Below are 12,469 nucleotides of genomic sequence, written 5' to 3'. Positions count from 1 at the left end.
TTGCATCGGAATAAAAGTTCAAAATGCACAATGCCGACTTAAGTACATGAGGACTGGCACTCTAACTTTCTATGATTTGAACCTCTCCTGTGAGTCCAGTTTTAGATTCCGACGCTTCACTTCCGGTATACTGTATCCCTTGGACCTTCTTATTGACGAGGAAACACAGAAATTGCATCCGAATTTAGTACAAAAGTCGCAATGCCGACTTAAGTACAAGAGGACTGTCACTCTAACTTCCTATGATTTGAACCACTCCTGTGAGTCTAGTTTTAGATTCCGATGCTTCACTTCAGGTTCACTGTATACCTTGGACCTTCGTATTGCCGATGAATCATAGAAATTGCATAGGAATTCAATTCAAAAGGCACAATGCCGACTTAAGTAGAAGAGGACTGAGACTCTAACTTTCTATCATTTGCACCTCTCCTGGGAGTCCAGTTTTAGATTCCGATGCTTCACTTCTTCTTCACTATACCCCTTGGACCTTCTTATTGACGATGAAACACAAAAATTGCATCCGAATTTAATACAAAAGGAACAAGGACGACTTAAGTACAAAAGGACTGACACTCTAACTTTCTATGATTTGAATCTCTCCTGTGAGTCCAGTTTTAGATTCCGATGCTTCACTTCAAATTTACTGTATACCTTGGACCTTCTTATCGACGATGAAACACAGAAATTGCATCGGAATTAAATTCAAAAGGCACAATGCCGACTTCAGTACAAGGGGACTGACACTCTAAGTTTCTATGATTTGAACCTCTCCTTTGAGTCCAGTTTTAGATTCCGATTCTACACCTCAGGTTTACTGTATACCATGGACCTTCTCATTGACGATGAAGCACAGAAATTGCATCGGAATGAAATTGAAAAGGCACAATGCCGACTTAAGTACAAAATGAGTGACGCTCTAATTTTCTATGATTTGAACCTGTTATGTGAGTCCAGTTTTAGAATTCGATGATTCACTTCTGGTTTACTGTATCCCTTGGACCTTCTTATTGACGATGAAACACAGAAATTGCATCCGAATTTAATACATAAGGCACAATGCCGAGTTAAGTACAAGAAGACTGACACTCTAACTTTCTATGATTTGAACCTCTCCAGTAAGTCCAGTTTTAGAATCCGATGCTTCACTTCATGTTTACTGTATCCCCTGGACCATCTTATTGACGATGAAACACAGAAATTGCATCGGAATTAACTTCAAAAGGCACAAGGCCGACTAAAGTACAAGAGGACTGACACTCTAACTTTCTATGATTTCAACCTCTTCGGTGAGTCCTGTTTTCGAATCCGATGCTTCAGCTCAGGTTTACTGTATCCCTTGTGAGTTCTTATTGATAATGAAACACAGAAATTGCATCCGAATTTCATACTAAAGGCACAATGCCGACCTAAGTATAAGAAGACTGACACTCTAACTTTCTATGATTTGAACCTCTCCTGTGAGTCAAGTTTTAGATTCCGATGCCTCACTTCAGGTTTACTGTATCCCTTCGATCTTCTTATTGACGATGAAACACAGAAATTGCATCGGATCTTAATACAAAAGGCACAATGCCGACTTAAGTACAAGTGGACTGACACTCTCACTTTCTATTATTTGTACCTCGCCTGTGAGTCCAGTTTTAGATTCCGATGCGTCACTTCAGATTTACTGTATACCTAGGACCTTCATATTGACGATGAAACACAGAAATTGCATCCGAATTAAATTCAAAAGGCACAATGCCGACATAAGTACAAGAGGACTGACACTCTAAATTTCTATTATTTGAACCTCTCTTCTGAGCCCAGTTTTAGATTCCGAAGCTTCACTTCAGGTTTACTGTATCCATTGGACCATCTTATTGATGATGAAACAAAGAAAATGCATCCGAATTTAATACAAAAGGCACAATGCCGACTTAAGTACAAGAGGACTGACACTCTAACTTTCTATGATTTGAATCTCTCCTGTGAGTCCAGTTTTAGATTCCGATGCTTCACTTCAAGTTTACTGTATACCTTGGACCTTCTTATTGACGATGAAACACAGAAATTGCATCGGAATTAAATTCAAAAGGCACAATGCCGACTTCAGTACAAGAGGACTGACACTCTCACTTTCTATGATTTGAACCTCTCCTTTGAGTCCAGATTTAGATTCCGATGCTACACTTCAGGTTTACTGTATACCATGAACCTTCTTATTGACGATGAAGCACAGAAATTGCATCGGAATGATATCGAAAAGGCACAAAGCCGACTTCAGTACAAGAGGACTGACACTCTAACTTTCTATGATTAGAACCTCTCCTGAAAGTCCAGTTTTAGAATCCGATGCCTCACTTCAGGATTACTGTATCCCTTGGAACATCTTATTGACGATGAAACACAGAAATTGCATCGGAATTAGATTCAAAAGGCACAAGGCCGACTAAAGTACAAGAGGACTGACACTCTAACTTTCTATGATTTGAACCTCTCCGGTGAGTACAGTTTTAGATTCCGATGCTTCACTTCAGGTTTACTGTATCCCTTGTACCTTCTTATTGATGATGAAACACAGAAATTGCATCCGCATTAAATACAAATGGCACAATGCCGACTTAAGTACAAAAAGACTGACACTCTAACTTTCTATGATTTGAACCTCTTCTGTGAGTCCAGTTTTAGATTGCGATGCCTCACTTCAGGTTTACTGTATCCCTTGGACCTTCTTATTGACGACGAAACACAGAAATTGCATCCGAATTTAATACAAAAGGCACAATGCCGACTTAAGTACAAGAGGACTGACACTCTCACTTTCTATGATTTGAATCTCTCCTGTGAGTCCAGTTTTAGATTTCGATGCTACACTTCAGGTTTACTGTATACCATGAACCTTCTTATTGACGATGAAGCACAGAAATTGCATCGGAATGATATCGAAAAGGCACAAAGCCGACTTCAGTACAAGAGGACTGACACTCTAACTTTCTATGATTTGAACCTCTCCTGTGAGTCCAGTGTTAGATTCCGATGTCTCACTTCAGGTTTACTGTATCCCTTGGACCTTCATATTGACGATGAAATACAAAATTGCATCCGAATTTAAAACAAAAGGCACAATGCCGACTTAAGTACAAGAGGACAGACACTCTCACTTTCTATGATTTGAACCTCTCCTGTGAGTCCAGTTTTAGATTCCGATGCTTACCTTCCGGTTTCCTGTATACCTTGGACCTTTTTATGGACAATGAAACAAAGAAACTGCATCCGAATATAATACAAAAGACACAATGCCGACTTAAGTACAAGAGGACTGACACTCTCACTTTCTATGATTTGAACCTCTCCTGTGAGTCGAGTTTTAGATTCCGATGCTTCACGTCAGGTTTCCTGTATACCTTGGACCTTCTTACTGACGATGAAACACAGAAATCGCAACCGAATTAAATTCAAAAGGCACAATGCGGACTTAAGTACAAGAGGACTGACACTCTCACTTTCTATGATTCGAACTTCTCCTGTGGGTCCAGGTGTAGATTCCGATGCTTCACCTCAGTTTACTGTATTCCTTGAACCTTCTTATTGACGATGAAACACAGAAATTGCGTCCGAATTATATACAAAAGGCACAATGCCGACTTAAGCACAAGAGGACTGACACTCTAACTTCCTATGATTTGAAACTCTCCTGTGAGTCCAGTTTTAGATTCCGATGCTTCACTACAGGTTTACTGTATACCTTGGAACTTCTAATTGACAATGAATCACAGTAATTGCATCGGAATAAAAGTTCAAAATGCACAATGCCGTCTTAAGTACATGAGGACTGACACTCTAACTTTCTATGATTTGAACCTCTCCTGTGAGTCCAGTTTTAGATTCCGACGCTTCACTTCCGGGATACTGTATCCCTTGGACCTTCTTATTGACGAGGAAACACAGAAATTGCATCCGAATTTAATACAAAAGTCGCAATGCCGACTTAAGTACAAGAGGACTGTCACTCTAACTTCCTATGATTTGAACCACTCCTGTGAGTCTAGTTTTAGATTCCGATGCTTCACTTCAGGTTCGCTGTATACCTTGGACCTTCGTATTGCCGATGAAACATAGAAATTGCATCGGAATTCAATTCAAAAGGCACAATGCCGACTTAAGTAGAAGAGGACTAAGACTCTAACTTTCTATCATTTGCACCTCTCCTGGGAGACCAGTTTTAGATTCCGATGCTTCACTTCTTGTTCACTATATCCCTTGGACCTTCTTATTGACGATGAAACACAAAAATTGCATCCGAATTTAATACAAAAGGAACAAGGACGACTTAAGTACAAAAGGACTGACACTCTAACTTTGTATGATTTGAATCTCTCCTGTGAGTCCAGTTTTAGATTCCGATGCTTCACTTCAAATTTACTGTATACCTTGGACCTTCTTATTGACGATGAAACACAGAAATTGCATCGGAATTAAATTCAAAAGGCACAATGCCGACTTCAGTACAAGAGGACTGACACTCTAAGTTTCTATGATTTGAACCTCTCCTTTGAGTCCAGTTTTAGATTCCGATTCTACACTTCAGGTTTACTGTATACCATGGACCTTCTTATTGACGATGAAGCACAGAAATTGCATCGGAATGAAATTGAAAAGGCACAATGCCGACTTAAGTACAAAATGACTGACGCTCTAATTTTCTATGATTTGAACCTGTTATGTGAGTCCAGTTTTAGAATTCGATGATTCACTTCTGGTTTACTGTATCCCTTGGACCTTCTTATTGACGAAGAGACACAGAAATTGCATCCGAATTTAATACATAAGGCACAATGCCGAGTTAAGTACAAGAAGACTGACACTCTAACTTTCTATGATTTGAACTTCTCCTGTATATCCAGTTTTAGAATCCGATGCTTCACTTCATGTTTACTGTATCCCCTGGACCATCTTATTGACGATGAAACACAGAAATTGCATCCGAATTTCATACTAACGGCACAATGCCGACCTAAGTATAAGAAGACTGACACTCTAACTTTCTATGATTTGAACCTCTCCTGTGAGTCAAGTTTTAGATTCCGATGCCTCACTTCAGGTTTACTGTATCCCTTGGATCTTCTTATTGACGATGAAACACAGAAATTGCATCGGATCTTAATACAAAAGGCACAATGCCGACTTAAGTACAAGAGGACTGACAGTCTCACTTTCTATTATTTGTACCTCTCCTGTGAGTCCAGTTTTAGATTCCGATGCGTCACTTCAGATTTACTGTATACCTAGGACCTTCATATTGACGATGAAACACAGAAATTGCATCCGAATTAAATTCAAAAGGCACAATGCCGACATAAGTACAAGAGGACTGACACTCTAACTTTCTATTATTTGAACCTCTCTTGTGAGCCCAGTTTTAGATTCCGAAGCTTCACTTCAGGTTTACTGTATCCCTTGGACCATCTTATTGATGATGAAACACAGAAATTGCATCCGAATTTAATACAAAAGGCACAATGCCGACTTAAGTACAAGAGGACTGACACTCTAACTTTCTATGATTTGAATCTCTCCTGTGAGTCCAGTTTTAGATTCCGATGCTTCACTTCAAGTTTACTGTATACCTTGGACCTTCTTATTGACGATGAAACACAGAAATTGCATCGGAATTAAATTCAAAAGGCACAATGCCGACTTCAGTACAAGAGGACTGACACTCGAACTTTCTATGATTTGAACCTCTCCTTTGAGTCCAGTTTTAGATTCCGATGCTACACTTCAGGTTTACTGTATACCATGAACCTTCTTACTGACGATGAAGCACAGAAATTGCATCGGAATGATATCGAAAAGGCACAATGCCGACTTCAGTACAAGAGGACTGACACTCTAACTTTCTATGATTAGAACCTCTCCTGAAAGTCCAGTTTTAGAATCCGATGCCTCACTTCAGGATTACTGTATCCCTTGGACCATCTTATTGACGATGAAACACAGAAATTGCATCGGAATTAGATTCAAAAGGCACAAGGCCGAGTAAAGTACAAGAGGATTGACACTCTAACTTTCTATGATTTGAACCTCTCCGGTGAGTACATTTTTAGATTCCGATGCTTCACTTCAGGTTTACTGTATCCCTTGTACCTTCTTATTGATGATGAAACACAGAAATTGCATCCGCATTAAATACAAAAGGCACAATGCCGACTTAAGTACAAGAAGACTGACACTCTAACTTTCTATGATTTGAACCTCTCCTGTGAGTCCAGTTTTAGATTCCGATGCCTCACTTCAGGTTTACTGTATCCCTTGGACCTTCTTATTGACGACGAAACACAGAAATTGCATCCGAATTTAATACAAAAGGCACAATGCCGACTTAAGTACAAGAGGACTGACACTCTCACTTTCTATGATTTGAACCTCTCCTGTGAGTCCAGTTTTAGATTCCGATGCTTCACTTCCGGTTTCCTGTATACCTTGGACCTTCTTATTGACGATGAAACACAGAAATTGCATCCGATTTTAATACAAAAGGCACAATGCCGGCTTAAGTACAAGAGGACTGACACTCTCACTTTCTATGATTTGAACCTCTTCTGTGAGTCCAGTTTTAGATTCAAATGCTTCACTTCAGGTTTCCTGTGTACGTTGGACCTTCTTATTGACGATGAAACACAGAAATTGCACGCGAAATAAATTTAAAAGGCACAATGCCGACATAAGTACAAGAGGACTGACACTCTAACTTTCTATGATTTGAACCTCTCATGTGAGACCAGATTTAGATTCTGATGCTTCACTTCAGGTTTACTGTATCCCTTGGACCTTCTTATTGACGATGAAACACAGAAATTGCATCGGAATTTAATTCAAAAGGCACAATGCAGACTTAAGTACAAGAGGACTGACACTCTACCTTTCTATGATTTGAATCTCTCCTGTGTGTCCAGTTTTAGATTCCGATGCTTCACTACAGGTTTGCAGTATACCTTGGAACTTCTTATTGACGATGAAACACAGTAATTGCATCGGAATAAAAATTCAAAAGGCACAATGCTGACTTAAGTACAAGAGGACTGACACTCTAACACTCTATGATCTCAATCTCTCCTGTAAGTCCAGTTTTGGATTCCGATGCTTCACTTTAATTTTACTGTATACCTTGGACCTTCTTATTGACGATGAAACACAGAAATTATATCGGAATTAAATTCAAAAGGCACAATGCCGACTTATGTACAAGAGGACTGACACTCTCACTTTCTATGATTTGAACCTCTCCTGTGAGTCCAGTTTTAGATTCCGATGCTTCACTTCCGGTTTCCTGTATACCTTGGACCTTCTTGTTGACGATGAAAAACAGAAATTGCATCGGAATTAAATTCAAAAGGCACAATGCCGACTTCAGTACAAGAGGACTGACACTCTAACTTTCTATGATTTGAACCTCTCCTTTGAGTCCAGTTTTAGATTCTGATGCTACACTTTTGGTTTACTGTATACCATGAACCTTCTTATTGACGATGAAGCCCAGAAATTGCATCGGAATGATATCGAAAAGGCACAATGCCGACTTCAGTACAAGAGGACTGACACTCTAACTTTCTATGACTTGAACCTCTCCGGTGACTACAGTTTTTGATTCCGATGCTTCACTTCAGGTTTACTGTATCCCTTGTACCTTCTTATTGATGATGAAACACAGAAATTGCATCCGAATTTAATACAAAAGGCACAATGCCGACTTAAGTACAAGAAGACTGACACTCTAACTTTCTATGATTTGAACCTCTCCTGTGAGTCCAGTTTTAGATTCCGATGCCTCACTTCAGGTTTACTGTATCCCTTGGACCTTCTTATTGACGACGAAACACAGAAATTGCATCCGAATTTAATACAAAAGGCACAATGCCGACTTAAGTACAAGAGGACTGACACTCTCACTTTCTATGATTTGAACCTCTCCTGTGAGTCCAGTCTTAGATTCCGATGCTTCACTTCCGGTTTCCTGTATACCTTGGACCTTCTTATTGACGATGAAACACAGAAATTGCATCCGATTTTAATACAAAAGGCACAATGCCGGCTTTAGTACAAGAGGACTGACACTCTCACTTTCTATGATTTGAACCTCTTCTGTGAGTCCAGTTTTAGATTCAAATGCTTCACTTCAGGTTTCCTGTGTACGTTGGACCTTCTTATTGACGATGAAACACAGATATTGCATCCGAAATAAATTCAAAAGGCACAATGCCGACATAAGTACAAGAGGACTGACACTCTAACTTTCTATGAATTGAACCTCTCCTGTGAGCCCAGTTTTAGATTCCGATGCTTCACGTCAGGTTTACTGTATCCCTTGGACCTTCTTATTGAACCTGAAACACAGAAATTGCATCCGAATTTGATACAAGAGGCACAATGCCGACTTAAGCACAAGAGGACTGCCACTCTCACTTTCTATGGTTTGAACCTCTCCTGTGAGTCCAGTTTCAGATTCCGATGCTTCTTTTCAGGTTTCCTGTATACCTTGGACCTTCTTATTGACGATGAAACACAGAAATTGCATCCGAGTTTAGTACAAAAGGAACACTGCCGACTTAAGTACAAGAGGACTGACACTCTAACTTTCTATGATTTGAACCTCTCCTGTGAGACCAGATTTAGATTCCGATGCTTCACTTCAGGTTTACTGTATCCCTTGGACCTTCTTATTGACGATGAAACACAGAAATTGCATTCGAATTTAATACAAAAGGCACAATGCCGACTCAAGTACAAGAGGGCTGACACTTTCACTTTCTATGATTTGAACCTCTCCTGTGGGTCCAGGTTTAGATTCCGATGCTTCACTTCAGGTTTACTGTATCCCTTGAACCTTCTTATTGACGATGAAACACAGAAATTGCATCGGAATTTAATTCAAAAGGCACAATGCCGACTTAAGTACAAGAGGACTGACACTCTACCTTTCTATGATTTGAATCTCTCCTGTGAGTCCAGTTTTAGATTCCGATGCTTCACTACAGGTGTGCAGTATACCTTGGAACTTCTTATTGACGATGAAACACAGTAATTGCATCGGAATAAAAATTCAAAAGGCACAATGCTGACTTAAGTACAAGAGGACTGACACTCTAACACTCTATGATTTCAATCTCTCCTGTAAGTCCAGTTTTGGATTCCGATGCTTCACTTTAAGTTTTGTAACAACTAAAACGGCTTCTGACATCCAATGCAACAGTTGTGTTACTAAATGTGACACTTCTGTCACACAATGTAACTGGGTTTCTCTTTGGATGCTGTCAATTGTCAGGATGAGCATTCTAAAGCATTCTGTCAGGGTGAAAATATTAAATAAATTAACTTTTCTCTCTTACAACATGTGGGCAGGGTGGGTTCTCCCTTGGCTCGGGTATGAGGTCGAATGAAACATCATTTTTACATAAGATAACTTTTATTGAAAGTTTCGTACAACTGTATCTTACTGGGACGTTCTGCTTCGGAGAGCAGCAGCTGTGTCGTTTGTGAAGTGTTCTGCTGCGGCAGCGGCAGTGGCGGCGGCGGCGGCGGCGGCGGCGGCGTCTGATTACGCGTAGCGGTGTGTATCTCGTGTCGCCGTCTCGCCCAGCTGACCGGAGATGCGCAGCGCGAGGTGGCCCGTTTAATTATTGCGAGCGTCGTCGTGCATCGGATGGTGATACCTTGAATGTGGCGTCCCAGTGTTTCTCTTCTCTAAGCGGCCGCGTGTGTTCTGCGTCGGCCAGCGGAGCGGTGCGGCGGGACAAGGCCAGTGTGGCGGACTCGAACCACGGACTCCCGCTTGCCAGTCTTCGGCTGTCAGCTCTTCATCCCAGCTCACAGGTGACTGCTGAGGTGAGGCCGTCTCCTTCCCGTCCTCACGAGTCAGCCGGGTACGTAAAAATCAGACTTCAAATACCTGTCTTCTGGCGCCGCGGCTGCTGCTTGCTATTCCATTACAGCGGCGGACTTGGTGCGTCTGTGCATGATGCAGTCTCTTCTTGCATGACGGTCTTCAGCACCGAAACTGACTGAAAACTACTGCTACTCTTCTTTTCTTCCTTCGTCTCTCGTCTTCGTCTCCGTCTGTCTTCATCTGTCTTCCTCTCGGACCCACTGCGTCTCGCGTATTTATTCACTTCAGTTCACTGGGGGTGAACGACTTCACGGCCATTGCCTCTTCTGTCACGTTGAAAAGCTTCTCGAAGAATCTTCTTGACCTCGGTCATTGGCTCTTGGAATGTAGGCGGGGGCCTCTGATCGCATGTGACGACTGAGAAACACGTGAGCCGGTCATTGCTTCTTCCGTCACGTTGAAAGGCTTCTCGAAGAATCTTCTTAACGTCGGTCATTGGCTCTTGGAATGTAGGCGAGGGCCTTTGCTCATGCGACAACTTAGAAACACGTGAGCCGGTCGGGCGATGCCCTGGCGGCTGAATCGACAGCGCCCGCTTATGTGGAACTCGCTGACTCCACGGTCATTGTTTCTTCTGTTCTGCCCGCTGAATGCCAGTATGTAACTCTCTAAACTAAACCAAGTTTTCCATTTATATTCTAATTTCTTAGTTCACTTTGATTTCACTAATTTATTTACTTAATTAACACTCAACATTCCTCCACCCTTCGGAGAAATTCGCCCTCGAATTTACCACTCAACATTCCTCCACTCTTCACACGGAAAAAGCACAAGCACTGAAAACTCTCGACTTAGAAGATTGCACACGCTTCACATTAAGTACGTGGAAAATACTTTATCACTTTACAAAAGCACTGTACGGTCATGAATCACATAGTTCTTACATAAATGGTTGTAATAAGTGTAACAAATCTTGATGACAATGAATAAACTAAAAACAGATTTTGCACTTAGAAAATTACATAGCAACAGCTGTTTAATCTACCCTATACTAATGTAAGAATATCTATTCTACAGTATTGTTTATTTTAACAAGAGACTGTTTAATAAAGAATGAAGTACAATAAACAAAATTAATACACTAATGCTCAAAAGTAACTGCTGAAGTACACCAGTTAAGAGTGTGGTATCCAGTTAACAGGGATTTGATGAAGTGGTATGTTATTATTTGGCTTATTTTTACGTCTTAAATAAAAGAAAACTGTACAAAGCAGAAACACCAACACAAAGGTTCCAGATATTCCCGTTCCTAGCATTATAATTTTAGTTTTGCATTCACCTTTTAATTTTAAGACATGTTGCATCATAACATTGGCATCAATTTTGCCTTGCTGCGAGTTTATGAACATATCTAATGACTTCAGAAGGGAACTGTCAAGGGAGTCATTGAGGTAGGATAGGTTTTGTGTAGGAAATGCTTGCATGGCGTTTTCTGAAAAAAGCAAACAACATGGTTATGAACCTACCAACCTAGTAAAAACAAAAATAAAGAAAAGAGGAAATACATTGTTAACTACAAGATCTACATGTTTCTACGTTCAACTTTTCTTTCTTAAAAAATAAACCATTATAATTTATTAATTATTTACATTTGTATACTGTCCACAGTCTACTAAGATTCAACTAGGACATTCGCACCCTTGAACGAAGATTGTATGGTGCCATGTCTGTATGTTGTGCTGGCGTGGCCACTCTTTTTCCTTTACGGGAACTTACTCCACCCTTCGGAAAAGCAGACACTATTGTTGAAGGAATTACATCTGGAGCGCCCTTAAAAGGTTTTAAACGACTTGCATGGACAATGGTAGTTCGGGTGGGCAGTTGCAATTTAACGTTGACTGGTGACGTGATCTCAATAATTTGATAAGGACCTCTGTAGTTTGTTACAAATTTCTTCGTTTTTCCTTTCGCTATGTAAGGAGTTGAAAGCATAACCCACTGACCGATTTTGTAATTTGGATATTTAGCTTGGGTATTACCTAATCTTTCCTGTCGTTCCAAAGCCTTTGTATTAGATTTTTGAACCTTTTTCCATACCTCCTTCATCATTCGACTGAAATCTCTTACTGTTTCTCCGACTTTTCCGTTTTTCTGCCTGATTACATCAAAAGGGGACGGCATTTTTTTCCCATAGACCACTTCATAAGGTGACATGCCAGTTGCTTCATGCGTTTTGGCGTTGTATACCGACACGATTATTGGTAAATACGTATCCCAATTAGAATGTTGTTCGTTAATATAATAACTAAGCATCTTGCCAATTGTCCGATGAACTCTTTCTGTGCGCCCGTTGCACTGAGGGTGTAGCGGAGTTGTGCGTAATTTGCGTATTTTTAGTAAGTGGCATAGCTGTTTCATTAATTCAGACATAAAATTAGATCCCTGATATGTGATAATAGCTTCAGGTACGCCAAATTTAAGTATCCAGTTGTTAACTAAAGCTTGGGCAACTGTATTTGCTTGCTGATCTGGGAGACTCACCATAGCTAGATAGCGTGAAAAGTGATCTATAATTGTAAGGACATACTTATTACCAGCAGGTGT

This window comes from Schistocerca americana, chromosome 2, assembly GCF_021461395.2.
Source record: "Schistocerca americana isolate TAMUIC-IGC-003095 chromosome 2, iqSchAmer2.1, whole genome shotgun sequence".
In the NCBI taxonomy this organism is placed as follows: Eukaryota; Metazoa; Arthropoda; class Insecta; order Orthoptera; family Acrididae; genus Schistocerca; species Schistocerca americana.
Note: the sequence above shows the minus strand (reverse complement) of the source record.